Consider the following 15,215-nt stretch of genomic DNA (forward strand, 5'->3'; position numbering starts at 1 on the left):
CCACTTTTTGTATACACTTTCCACGGCACTCCAAATCAGATACAATGTGAGCCTCTGTCTACACGAAATTGTACTTCACCTCAACCCCAACTGAAATATTGCGGAAAATTCCGCCAGACAGTTGAGAAGTAATTGCAATCAATCGTCCTGCGATGGAAGTACAATTCTGGCTGAGAATCCACTAAGGATAGTGTCACTTTTCCACCTGCTGTGCTCGAAACTTCAGGGGTTTGTTTTTTGTCCGCAAAGTGTTTTGTTTGTACCTACAGAACAATGAGACAACGCCAAAAATAGGCATAGTAATGATCGACAACGAGCCGCGAATACAATGGCCAATTTTAAGCGTAATTTTCTGGGTAATGATATTTTTCCATATATGTAGAAAAAATGGCTTCTTGCAAAAACACCCGAAAATGGCTTTTAGTGTGTTTGGTTTAATCGAGAGTGTCAAGTTTTGATAAAAAGGTTTTCTTTTCTAGTGCTCAATTTTTAATTCCAGATAATACAGAATGTTTTTAATTACGCCTAATATTTTACAATATGAAATCCTCAGTCCGTGACGAAATTCGCATTTTTCTTGCTAGACAAAAATCTTAATTAATGTAGAAAATATTGTGATAACATCGAGTGAGATTGTGGAGGAATAATTTATCACATCAGCAATTATTTAGTGCAAAGAAGTGAGCATGAATAATTTCCTAGATGGCACACGATATGGTTGTGATAAAGCAAGAGTGTGAATATTTATCTAATCACAACAATCTTATACTTGTTAGTGCGCCCAGTTTAAAGTAGAAACAGCAGTTATAACTTTCCTCATCGTCACACTCACTGAATTTCCAGGAATTGCTAATAATCATATTATTTTGAAAGACGAACTCTTGGAGAGATAATTAAAAGGTCGCTGACGCGAGAACTATGTTGACTATTGCAAATATCGACAATGAGAAATGTCTACGAATGTCGTTCTGATAAATTCTTGCAAAGTCTTGCGAATATTCTAAATTCTCAGTGAGCTGCGTGCCTTCTTAGTGTGTTGGATAAGTATCTATATTGGCATATCGAAACCATCGTGATTAACAAAGCAAAATTTATTAGCAGGTTGACTTTTGGGCTAACCTCTATTAAAAGTTAATCAAATGCACTGCAGATGGAAAGCGAAGACTCCGCTAGAAAATTACATCGCAAAGTTCAAGAATCATGAGCTGTAGATTTATGTTCAATTTTTCATGATTCTCCACAATCTGGCACACACTGTAAGTGATCATGGTTTAATTTTCACATAAAATATCCGTAAAAAGCTGAAATGGTTTGCGACGCAACAGCAAATAAATCTCAATTTGATGTGAAGCATTTGGATGGAATTTAATAACTTTGTGACCAGTAAAAGGTTGTTTTGTTGGCACCGAAGTGAGTCAGTGATTTGCAGTGTGAAGATTATGAGCAATTGATAATGAATTAAACACCTGTTCCATGGCATAAACCGTGGCAATCATTAGTATGTTCATGACCATGGCAACTCTCGAGAGAGACTCTGTAATTGTACTCCGCCAAATCGTCCAAATGCCACACGTTAATAGAAATGTTTCATGTGTAATTTTCACTTATCTCATCTTCAGCAATGATGTATCGAAGGTGTGGAGAGTAAACGCATTCATGATTAGCATTATTCTTGCGAAAATCTTGCGCCTTCCTTGATCTCGTTGCTGTACATCACTGAGCAGTACATCACGGTTCAGAATTCTTCATCATCAGCGACCACGAGGGAGATTATCTTTATTTCTATGAAGATTGGACGGGGAATTTGACTACGCTTTCCAGATGTTGCTGATCTCTATTGTAGCATTTACTCACTCTTGCTCAATCGCAAAGAAGTGAGGTAATTATGAGATGTACAGTAGAGAACCATCGCCGGTGGACGTCGGGATTCGCAAGTAAACCATCAGCATTTGTAGCTTCACAATCTTCCCAGTTCTGACAACACATTCGCTTGCAATATCTGTTCAGCCAAAGCGCCCAGAGAACTCAGTGAGAGTTTCGTTCTAGTCTCTTAACTTGAGCTCAATGTGTAATTGTAATCTCAAACTCTTTTTTTTAGAGTAATTAGTCTCATAGTCTGAACCGCGAAGTGTTAAGCCTGAGTCTTGGGTGTGCACCGACGTCACCATGCGAATAAAATCGTTGGCTGGTGTGTACAATCATTATAATTCATTTTTACCTTGAAAATCGTTCCAATGGCTGCACATTAAATTATGTATTACAGTCTTTTTCCACATTTTTCCCCTTCTATAAAGGTGCCTGTTGCTTTTTTCACTTCTCTCTCTCTCTCTCACTCATTTTTTTCTTCCAGACCAGCAGTATATTTTTGAGAGAGTCGTCGTGCTCTATAAGTATAAAAATCCTGGAAAAAGAATTCTTTCAATTGTCACGGAATTCTCGTCGTTTGAATGGAGAATTTCCAGCATATGAATTTTTTATGAATGTCTGGTGCGATAGAGAGGCGTTTTACCCTCGCCAGAGAAGGCAAAAGGGTCAAATACCTCATGATTTCCTGCTTTAATTGTTGCTATTACATTTGATGAGATACAATTTCGTACAAATTCAGCGCCTCTAATTCATCCCAAAACTACCGAATTTAATCATTTCCACCGTATGTTAGTGAGAAAATCGTGTATAAAACAAATTAGGTAAAATTACAAACACTCTTCAGCACCACTCTTTGGTCGATGGGTGATGAAAGACTTTTCGGGATGCGTGTGTGGCTATTTATCCCTCTCAAATCAACTCCTCTCGGATTGATTGAATTCATTTGGTGTGGAATCCAGAGGTGGCGAAGAAAAAAAAAAGCCTCGAGGAATTCCAGAGCGATCCATTGATTTGTTGAAATGCCACAGCAGAAGATTTGTCACGCTTTAATTCACCATCGATTAGTTGCACTGCTGTTTTACACACTCGATTCAATTGAGTGTCTATTGGAACTGATGAGGATCGGTCAGTCTCATGGGAATGGCAATATTGCGTCTCTCTGAAAGATTCAGAGCGGGAACAAGAAACTCACAGAAGAATCGGATTATTGAGGTAGTTTTGGCAAAAAAAACTCTCTAGAATCTTCAAAGTGGCCTGCAAATTGAGAAAACGATTTAGAATTCTACTTTTTACGCGTCCCAGCGAACAAATTGACCTAAAATCAGCATGTTTTTCACCTAATTTACTGCTGAACAAAAGTGCTCACAATCCAGCAGTTCCCATATGAAAAAGAACTCGGACAATTTATGAAAAATTGATCAAAACTTGCTCATACATATGCTCATATTTGACCACAAAATTGAGCAGATTTATCACCTTTTTAGAGCTCAATTTTAATAATTGTTTTTCATGACTTTCGACCACTTTCTGCACAGTATTGAGCAAATCAAAGCACTTTTCTCAGCACATTCAATGAGCATCCCTTTAACTGTGTTTTATAGTTCTTCGGGTGAGATAAAAACATGTTGAAAAGCCGAAAAGAGGCCTTAGAGTATATAATGTCATAAAAATTAATTAACTCTTAGAGAATTCGCGCGTTGCAATTTGTATTATTTTCTCGGGGGCTATTTTAGCGAACTATATATTTGACTGCCACGCATTTCCATTATCCGAGATTTATGATCTTGATTGTTGTAACAATATTTTCAGTAATCACCACTATGATCGCGAGTTATGCTAATAATTTTGACATAAACCAAGTGCTTTTGTGAGCAGATCTTCGAGCACGGCGAAATTCTCAGCTAAATGTGATCGCTGGGATCTTAACAATCATTTGAAATAAAACTGGGCGTGTTGTATTGACGTCAGGCGTCCGAAAATAGCAATTATGTCCTTTCACACTGTTAATTGCAGGACGTAAAAGGTTCTCATCTATGATGTCCTGCAAGAAAATGGTTGTAAATGTCTGGTAATACACAATAATGCGGCGTTCTCGGAAGCAATGTTGAACTTCCCTGCACCAGTGATGCCACTAAGAGAACACGGGCGAGTGTATCAAAAAGCCCGTGAATTCTTCCAGTGCCATTCCCTGTGCCGGGAAAATCGCTGATTACTGTCATTATCTCTGCGCAGTGTGCACAGTGAGACTCGCACAATCCAATTCCGCTGGGTCGATGGTGAGTGGACGGGGCAAAAAGCCACTCAGAAATTGTAATCCACCACAGGAGAGTCCATCGCTCCATCCGTGATCATCAGATGCGATCACTCGGCATTAGGATCCATATTCTCATTAATATCAACACGATATTGGGGTTGATGTTCCACCTTTTGTCTCTCCGCGCGAACCTCCCAAATTGGCTGGATTCCATCAAGTTGTGATTGAATTTGCAATCCACAATCACTCGGCGAAATGTATCCACTCCACCGCACGAAGCAGTGGTAACAAATTGAGGGGGAACTCTCTGAGTTCCCCCTCACAAAGAAGTGCTCCAAGTGTTCCTCTTCTTCCCCCGAATCAACACCCAGCTCTTGAGTTCCACCGCCAAGTCATGGTTTATTATTGAGAGCCGTTGGTATGGTGGCCGTGTCTATGGGGAGAACATGGCTCTTCTTCCGCGACGTGACCACGGACTATTTTCTCCTTAATCTCTCCTTTCCCCTCTCACCAAATCACTCCAGCACGGTCTCGGTCGCTGGAATGCCTGGTGCTCAGGCCGGAGAGTGTAAGTAAACTTTTTATTCGAGTCATGCCGCAAGAATACACCACATTTTGATGGCACTGATGGAATGGGCATCCACATGAATTGTAACTCCCCGCGTGTGCAATGGTGAAAAGAAAAAGGAACGGAGATACAACTGGGAGGAAAAAATCAAATTAGAATTAAGGTACAATGACTCGAGAGCCCTCAACCGTGAACACCATTTTATCTATCTGCGAGCCGCACTTTTTTTCCACTCAGCACCAGCAATTTCCGCAAAGAAAATACCGTGTAGCCAGCCAAGAAGATTCTCCTCCTCGGGCTTTTCACAGATGTAAATGATTCACATTTGCTCCCACATCTACACACAATCAACCCATAGAATGGCTAATGTATCACTAGAAGAATTATTTGCTAGGAACGCGATTTATTTATTTACTCCTCGTTCATGCTTGCTAAATTTATCCACCGTATTGAATATTGAAGTTCACATAATATAAAATATTCATTCGCTGGTTTTAGAGCTTGATTGAAATGAGGTGTAATAAATTCTAACTGATCTTCTGAGTCGCTCTTCGACAAAAAGGTGATTCTTTTGCAAAAGTGCAAGTGTTTGCCAATTGCAATGAAGCTGGAAAACGCCGCACAATTGGCCAAGATTGAAACTGATGAGATGCAAAGCTGTGCCGTGGCGGAAAAGAGCACTATATGTGCAGAACCATATAAATTGTATGGCTGTGCATATATATTTGGTTTCCGCATTGTAATTACCTAATATCTGTGATGTGTGATGGATCAACCGGAGGAGTCGCACCGAGACACATACGAGCAGATTGAAACGTGCATACACGCTTAGTGTGGCATGGGCAATGCCAATGAACCTGACCTCGGCGACCTCGTAGAAGAGGCTACAATTCAGATACCTCACAACAGAACGCCGGTGCGCTTTCTGGCTATCCGCAATCACGATTCGTCCGAAATTATTATGTTGTATTTATTTATTTCCACGTACAGCATAATATTACATTGTGTAGAGGCACACTTGAGTCGCGGAGAGACGTTTTTGCATACGATCTGCAAATGTCTCTACATACAGGCTGAGAAGCACACGATAAGATGTAAACAATTTGTTCGATAAATGCATCCCCCGAGATTAGCCGTGGAGCACACAATTCTTTTTCGCGATGGAAGCGAAAAGCATTGTACTTAGAACTAAATTATTGCAAGTTACCGTAATATTTTAGAGATGCCGAGTGATGGGGAAATAAAACCTATATATATTTCTCTAAATTACACTCAGAGAGAAGTGCGGCTCTTTCCGCCAACAGAAAGAGAGTTCTTTGGAGAGATTGCTTTTTTTGCACGGGAGAAAATGACTAAAGATGAGAGAGAGAAAGAGAGATAATTTAAATGCCACCACTCAAAACATTTTAACGTTCTTCGGCGTCACAGAGCAACTGTTGTAAGAAATCTCAATATTGGTGGGGTTCTTAAAATTGAAATACTGTTAAGAGAAACGGTGCTTGGCTTGCAATCTGAAGGATTCCGCCACAAGTACAATGTTAGTACATCTTTTTTGACCCACACCACAAGTGGCCCCTTGTCGAAGATAAGCATGTGAGATGCTGAGGAAGTTCGCCTGATAAATTGCACCATAGAAGGAAAATGTGCAGAGTGCGATGGAGTTGTTGCATTGGGGAGCAAAAAAAGAGCTCTAATAAATTTTATTGAGAGAAAAATTGTGATATATGATTTCAAAGTGGCATCGTTGACTCTTTTTTGCACCTGACTCTATTAACTAGTGCACCATTTACAGGTTTTAATGGTGTTAAATAAATAGAGAAAACCTGCTTGAGCTCAAGAGGCGACTCTATATGTATAAAGTGCATCGATCCAGGTGTTTCAGCGGCTATCCGTGGATTTTGTGCACACTTTGGCCAAGACAATTTGTATCTATTCGATCAGATCTCCGCGTGACATTAGCTTCTTTTCGAAGCTCGCAAAATCAGGTGCACTTCAGCCACACATTCATCGACAAGTTATTCATAAATTCGAGTAGATTTCGCTCACCACGTGCATGTGTTGCACAGAGTTTTGATTAATCTGCCACAGAGTGACACATTACCAACCTTTTACACTCCTCTTACATTTATTACCATCATATTAATAAATCTCTCGCGCCCCCCGACTTTTTCATCGTTTATTAATATTGACACAGTGTCGCCGATAATGAGAGACTACGATCTTATGGTAGCGCTACGTTGTCGGCTTAGGAGATTGTTGGATGCGGAGGAAACAGTTACCAGCCAACTGTATCCAAGAGATATTAGACGCCAAAGCCACTCTCTTGCGTGAATCGGAGAAACGTATTCGAAATATTGGGAAAGGTTGATGAAAGTATTCGCTCTGCGATCAGTTTAAGTGGAATAATATTCTGTCTTCACTTCTTCTAAGTCATTTCTTAGAGACAATTGATTTTGTGACGGGGAAATTGGTCTTCGCCTTGATAAACATGCGATTTGTATTAAGTCTGGCAGCGAAACAAATGATTAAGCTTATTGAACACTATCTGACAATAATATTCTGTATTTATCCTAGAGCTTATTGTAGACATTGTGACGGTGAAATTGTAGTTATTTAGAAAATTGGTGAAATAAGAGACTTTGTTGCACTTCAAATTGAACTTAAGTGTGTTGCATTTAGAGTTTTCATTGAATGCTCGAGTTAGCATTTCGTTTACAATGCCGATGATCTCGATTATCAACCCTTTTCAGATTTCAAGGTCATTAAATGGGAATTAGAGCATTTCACAATCATTGTTATGGCTTGATGACTCCGCAGTGCATCTCGCGAGAGCATTGAAGTCTTTCGTTCCTCTTGTGTGGCGAGAGAAGTGTTCGCCCCCACAGGAAGAGCCCATAGTAATTTCGCCCTCAGACTGCACGATAGCCACCAGTATGTGGCCGCATTTGGCCAGAAGAGAGCAGCAACAGGCCACTCGAGTAGCACCTGCGAAATCGAACGGCGATGCGCGTTGTCGCGCGATAAGAGCGCATATGAGGGTTGCTCGCATGGATATATGTGGGCAAATTGCAACGTGTGGGCTTTATCATTGCGTGCTTAATTCATTCACTAAATTGAAAACTTGCGAAGAAGAGGTGCGAGTGAGAAAATAGTCCCATTATGTAATCTAAAATCAATTCGAACATGACTTTATTAACACATCAATGTTTCAACGGGCAGAACGAGTTTCTTCCAGCATTTTGTATTCATATCCATTTCATTTGTTGATTTCCCACTATTTTTATCGTCATCCACTTTTTATTATGGTCTTCGGCGGGAGCGCGGGGGAGCAAAATGCGTAAAAATTCATTCATATATTTCTCAATTTTTGGTCAAGTGTTTTATAGTATTATGGGGAGAATTTATGGTGCGAATGATGAAATACCTTCCGCTCAAGATCGTCTCTCTCTCTTTTGGGATGCCGCAAGAGAGGCGTGCTGAGAGTGCCGCCAAGGCAAAATAAATAAATACTTTTTACATCCACAAAAATGTAATATATAAATACGATGGAGAGAATGGGATGCCGCAGAGCTGGTTTGGAGGGGCTTTCCTAAATATTCCTTCTATACATGGCTCATGATCTCACTGCGTGCAGTAAATATGGACACATATCAATAAATCATCTTTTTTTCTTTCTCCCACTTCGCCAGTCACTCTCAAACTCTCTTCTTCTGCGCCCATACTTCAGGTCGGCCGCGAGGTAATTTCCAGGTGTTAAATGACACTCATATAAGGCGAGGTTATTGCTGATCGTGTAATTTTTTGACGCATTTTTCTTAATTGCACGATAATTAGAAATACGTCGAAGAAAGTTGGAGTTTCAAACGCATTACACTTTCTTCAATGTGTGGATTTGAGATCAAACTGGAACGATTGATAAATTCTTAGAACTGAACAAATCACACGTCATGTGATTTGTTGATTGTCGCAATCGAGAGATGATCCGAACATATGATCAATTAAGAAAAAAGCTTTTTCTTGTGTCAATCGCTGAGAAAACACACAGTTTCACAGCTATTCAAACACACAAACACAAAGAGTGAGCAGCAAAAGAAGTTTGCAAAGAATATCATACGCGATATCACATGTGAAAATACATTGAAAATTTTCTAAAGAATACTAGAATACTTGAAAAAAAAGAAGAATTTCCTAGCTCGTCAGAAGAGTGAGAAAAAGAAACAAATCTTTACGCGCGAAATAACGCAGGAAAACACGATTGTAAATCGTCTGCCAATATAAGTAGATGGAAAATAAATGTTTATGAAATTCAGTGGCGAACAACGACCTCTGATTGGCAAGAATCAAACAAAAATCACTTCTCCAGCGGGTTTTTTTTCGCTCCCATAGATGTATCTGTCTTTGGTAACTCTATATTTACCTACTGAGGTGGTGAGAGACACCTGAGTGTGCAAAAAAGATTGCACATTGAAATTCCCGTAGTGCAACGTGTGTCAATATATTGTGTTGACAGCGATTTTTTCATGCAATCTCTCTGCCCTAGCTCCTCAATTTACACACGACAGAGCGTGGCACAGCACGAAAAGGAGAGAGAGCACTTAGAATTCAGGCGAAGTGACTAAGAACAATTCGTGATAAATTTAAAGTGGAGCGCGCGCTCACCTCTGATCAAGGGGAAGACAATGCAGTCAGAAGTGGTGTACAGCTCAACGGAAGTTGTTGGGAAGTGGAAGTGTTCGAAAACTTACAATATTTTCTTTCTGAGTGTTTCTTCTACTGCCAAATTATCCCAATTCTTTAGATATCTTATGACTTTTACGTATAAACAATCATAATAATCCTTTTCTAGGTTATGCAATGACACAAGAACAGATTTAGTGAATAATTCACAATTTAGCACACCAATTCTTATGCTCAAATCCAAGAGATTACAGAATTAGGCATTTTCATGCAATAATTCTGAACTTTTTATTCTAATAAACACAGCAAATTGTGTTGAAGTCGAACATAACCTCAAAAATAGTCATTTTGACTTGGAAAATGGTTTTTAGAAAACTTTCTGGACGATTTTGACTCAGAATCAGCAATTTTGAGTTCACTGGCAAATCATAACTGATTATTTTATGATCTAGAAAGGAGCGTCCAAGCGTCAGGCATATTCGGAAGTGGTGTACCGATTAAGGGCACATTGCAGCCTCCTTGGCGTTCTTGTGATCTGGTGGGTGATCGCGATAGCGCTGCGAGTGTCGGTGGCGTCCCTTTTGTGCAGCGTCACATCTCAGATATGGGCGCGAAATGGGCAAAAAGTATGATGTATTGAATCATATTGTGTATGAATGGGAGGTGGAGCTGCGCCATAAAGAAGTGCAATAAAACAAGTAGCACTTCCGATAATGAATTGCCTCTCACTTTGCCTCCATGGGCAGCAGAGTGCTCCCGCGGATACGATATCCCATGCCCGTCGCCTATGTGCATGCCAGTAATTACAAGATAGAAGGTAATATGATTTAATACGTCATCGACATACAAGTTGGTACCTTGTGAGATTTTATTGCGCTGGTAGCAATGTTTGTTATAGTCCTGGGATCTTTTTTACTCTTGCTCTTATTTTTCGTGGTTATTCAATACCGGATGCGAGTATAGAACCGGCGACTTGGAGAAACCTGTCGAGGAATTATATACGTTTTTTCTCTCCCTCTCTCTCTCTGTCTCTCTCTCTTTTCCGTCATTTTTCTCCGTTCTCTCCCTCTCCGCCATTCACTCTGATGATTTCTTCTAACGTGCCACACATCATCCCTCAAAAAACCGTCCGACTCGCGGTGGCCAAATCGCAATTTGGGAGAGACTTTCGGAACACTTTTGTGCAGCACACTGTGTGCTTTTTACGGTGGGAAAATTGAGAAGAGGTAGATGAGGTGAAAGGCAGTGACTTTAGGACAGTTACTTCATTGTTGCAGAAGAAATTCACAGATTTTGTGGTTTGCTCAATCTTCTCCGCAGTTCTGGGCGGTGTTTTGGGAGCAGAAACGACGGAGAGTCATCAATTCCCGGGAAGTGGCAGTGTGAGAGAAAAAAGGTCAGGAACTTGACATCTCGCCCAGTTTTGTGAAATATCAGAAACAAGAAATCAAATTGCGCTATGACACTCGCTTTGTTCTCTCCTCGTGAGAGTGTTGCAGAGTGAGAGACTTGGCATGGGAAGTGGAGAAAAAATGGCATTTTCTCGTGCTACCAACTCTCAAGCACTCCGTTTCGACTCCCAGCCATGTCTTGGCCTGTGTCTTGGTCAGGTTCGTCGACCGTGAGGAGTTATAAGTCTGGGATTTATGTATCTGACAGATTGGCCACAATTTCACTGACGACACATCTCTTCTCGCACACAAATACAATAGATGAGGGCACTTTTTCACGTCTCTCAGCGCGTCTCTTCAATTCAATCCCACTTCGGCGATCCTCCAGGAAGATAGACAACTGCATCAGTCGCCATGGCCTCTTATTATGTCCGATCGTGATTCGATCGCCGAGGAATTGCACAGAGAGTCGGAGTTGTCGAAGAAGTCCCCGCGCGACTTAAGTGAAAAAGCTCTGAAAATGCCGTGAGATTGAAAGTCTCCGATAAGTTCTATCCATACACTCAAAGAGAGTCTCTTGATCGAAGGCAGGCAATTTAGGTTTTGCAAGAAAAGGTGCGACGGAGCCACACTTTTCGTACATCACATGAGAGAGGCACATCGAATTGAACATGACGGAAATCGGATTGAAAGTCGTTAATGTGTGGCTTTTTCTCTCCGCGAGACAAGAGGAAGTGGAGAATTTTTAACCATCCCAACTAATCCACCTTTCCAAGGTGTTTCTCCCAGTCTCATAATGCCCAGTTTCATGATCATCACGCGGCCAGTGACATTCTAACATGCGCCGAACGATCGCGCTTGCCTTTCCTCAACTATTGTTGCTTGATTTTTTCACTCGATAGCGACATGAGCTACATGTATTGTATTTGATATTTCTGATTATTGTTTACTATGAATATACTTGGAGATTTCCAAAGACAAACGGCACAGAAAGCGGCAAAAGTCTCTTTTTCTTCCTATCTCAAAATTCAAATTTTCCAATTCCATGCCAAATATCATTTCCACTTAAGAAATATGCATTTGCAGTTTAAGTCACGGTAAATTTACGAGATGGAAGATTCTAGAAAACTTGATGGGAAAACTAAGCACTGTATTTTTCCCATGGAAATTACATGTCAGAGAAACGAGCAGTAAAATATTACTTTTATCGTGAGTTTCTATTGGTTTGCAATTGATTAAAAAGTCATTTGAAACTCTACATATATTTCACGTGTCAAAAATTGATTTCTCCATCGAAAGGATCAGTGAAATAATCTAGAATCAAAAATGAGAACTTAATTTATGGCATGTTTTGACTTGAGCGTCTCGCGATGATTAATGGTTATGTGAATTTCTGTAAAAGTTCGCTGCGAAGTGAACTATATGGCAAAATTCGCGAAATTGCTGGAATAGCTGAGAAACCAAGGATAGAGAAACACGGCAAATGAAATGGATTTTTATCATTTTTCAGAGTGAAACTTCACCTGCGCACAGACACACAGTCAACACGGGGCTTTTCGACTTGGAAAATTCTTACAATTGTGCCACAGAACCGTACATTTTAGAGTCAGCGATTGTGACTTTTGTATATTAACACACGCACAACACGGCTGTTTACCGTGTTTCTGGCACTAATAAAAATTCTACATTGGCAATGGAGCAAGGCAGAAAAAAATGAAATTAGCCAGTAAAACTATTGAAAGAAACTTCTTTTTTGTTCTCTCAAATGTTAGCACTGATTTTCAGTCGTCGTAAATTCTTATGCAATGCTGGAGGTGAAAATGTGATTTTCTTTTAATTGCACCAGTGAGCAAAATGTGTACAACTTCAAAAAAAAAAGAACGCATGTTAAGTCGCGAGTGTGCTTCATTATACAATCAACTAATTTTCCCCTCAACACAAATCCAAGCAGAGTAGAATGCCAGTGAAGAGAATCATAAGTGCAATTGCAAGTTGTGTGATTTGAACACAAACAACAATTGCGATAGGAAATACCTTTTCAGTTCCATCAACTCGAGAATATTGGAGAAAACTATAGTGAGATTTGTACTTTTGATTAACTTTCTGTATATTCATTCGCTTCTGCTGCATGAGGAATAATTCATTCTCTCACCGTGAAAATTAGACTTATGGCGGATTAATTGGCACATCGTCATTGTGTGTTTTGTCCAAATAGAGGAGAGAAAAGATTCCTTTGTCCATGCCTTGCTGGAGGTGCCTTTTTGTCCGCGAGAAGCGCGGAAAAGCTGACTTACAAGAGAGACGAATTTGGGTGGACACACGAAGTGCTTTTGAACGTGGCCAAGAAAACGGCAAAAAAGCGTTCTGAGGTGTATTGCACAATTACCTGTCTTTGTGGAACAGATGGCAAGTCTATTGGACGTCGTGGCACAATATGGATGCGTCGTGGTGAACTGTTTGACGGTGTTGAATAAATGCTATACGCCAATATTTTTTTGCAAGTTGTGACACACCGAAAAAATTTTGTATTAAAGTACAGAGAATAAAAAAAAAACTTCTTGCACCATTTGGAAAGCACAATCAATGAATTTCTGCAGCGAGAAAAGCAGATTGAAATGCAAGACGATTCAGCCACTTGTGCGCAGACTTGAAGATCAGTTTTGGAGAGAATTCTTGATTCTGTGGATTCGGCGCAGAGATGGTGAAAAAAACGTGCTGACCACTTGAAAGTCAATACTCAACTGACTTGTTGATTCACAATGGATTGACTCTGTTCACTCCCCGGCCGAGACTACCTGGAGAATTGTAAAACACACCGCTGAAAAATACACGAGTACCTGTCCGGAAAGTCTACTCCCCACCACCATTATCAATGACTCGCCATCCACTTCCATCCGATCCACAACAAAACACCTTGCATATGTGTAGCCCGTCCGCCCCTCCTCCCATCCTCCTGGCCCGGATCTCCTACCACGATCGCGGGCCTCCACCACATGGTGGCCGCGCTCGTGTGAGTGCGACGCGATGCTTTACCTGCGCAAGTGAAAGAAATGCCATAAATAAAAACATAGAGTGACTTTTTGCCATCAATCGCTACTTCCCTTCCACATTACTCAGGATTGGGTAGGAGAAAAAAGAGGTAAGAATGTCTTCTATGCCAACTCCTGGTAAACTGTGCTCTCTTCGCAGCACAGCACACGGAAAAAGCGCCACTGAGCATGTTGCACTTCTCCAGACACCCGAAATTTCTATTCAAAATCACATCTTCAATCAATCAAAAACGACTCCTGAATGCTAAATCCTACTTTAAACTTAGGCTAATTCAATTAAATCATGGAGTTAGATTAGTTCTTTCTGCATTTCACAGATTTAGAATCTATTCTATGCCACTTATTTTCAGAAAAAGGATTGATTGTGTGATCGCACGGTTTTAAAACAACTTACTGGAAATGCCCAGCGAACACATTGACCTAAAATCAGGATGTTTTTCAGCTGATTTACTGATTTAAAAGTGCTCACAATCCAGCAGTCCTATATATGACAAAGCGCTCAGACAATTTATAAAACTGTGGACAAAACATGCTCATACAGGCGCTCATATATGACCATAAAATTTAGCAGATTTATCATCTCTCTAGAACACAATTTTAATAATTTTTTCATCACTTTCGTCCACTTCCTGCACAGTATTTAGCAGATAAAAGCATTTTTCTCAGTACATTCAATGAACATTCCTTTAACTGTGTCTTATAGTTCTTCGGGTGACATAAAAAACATGTTGAAAGGCCGAAAAGAGGCCTAAGAGTACATAATGTCATAAAAATTCATTAACTCTAAGAGAATTTGCGTTCCGCAATTTGTATAATTTGCTCATGTGTTGTTTTAACGCACTATATATTTGACTGTCACGCATTTTTATCATGCGATATTTATGATCTTGACTGTCGTAACAATATTTTCACTAATTCCCGCTGCGATAGCGAGTGATGCTAATCACTTTGAGCTAAAATAAGCGCTTTTGCGAGCAGATCTTCGAGCACGGCGAAATTCTCAGCTAAGCGTGATCGCTGGGCCGCTGATATGAGGCACTGCTGTTCGTGAGGATGTTTTCTCTCAGTGCGCTAGCCGTTGGCATTCCCTTTTCCAGTCTCTCTTGACGTATGACTCGACTTCTTGTGGCTGGGGTAACTCTTGGTGTCCAGAAGCACAATTGCCGAAGCGCGAGAGAGCAACAGAACGCCCAAGGGCCATTGCACCTGTGTGATTCTTCAGCACTGCGATGCCAGAAAATGCTCTCTCAGCGTTCTTTTTTGCCCTCCGCATCTCCTCTTTCTATTATTGTTGTACTTACCACGTAATTTTATTATCATTATTGCTTCTTTTTTTCCCTCCACTCACCAGAGCCTTCCCAAACACTCTCACAGCCATCAGGCCAGACGGTAAATGGAATGGGAAGGCG

Source organism: Phlebotomus argentipes, unplaced genomic scaffold (genome assembly GCF_947086385.1).
Source record: "Phlebotomus argentipes unplaced genomic scaffold, Phlebotomus argentipes genome assembly scaffold_18, whole genome shotgun sequence".
NCBI classification, from domain to species: domain Eukaryota; kingdom Metazoa; phylum Arthropoda; class Insecta; order Diptera; family Psychodidae; genus Phlebotomus; species Phlebotomus argentipes.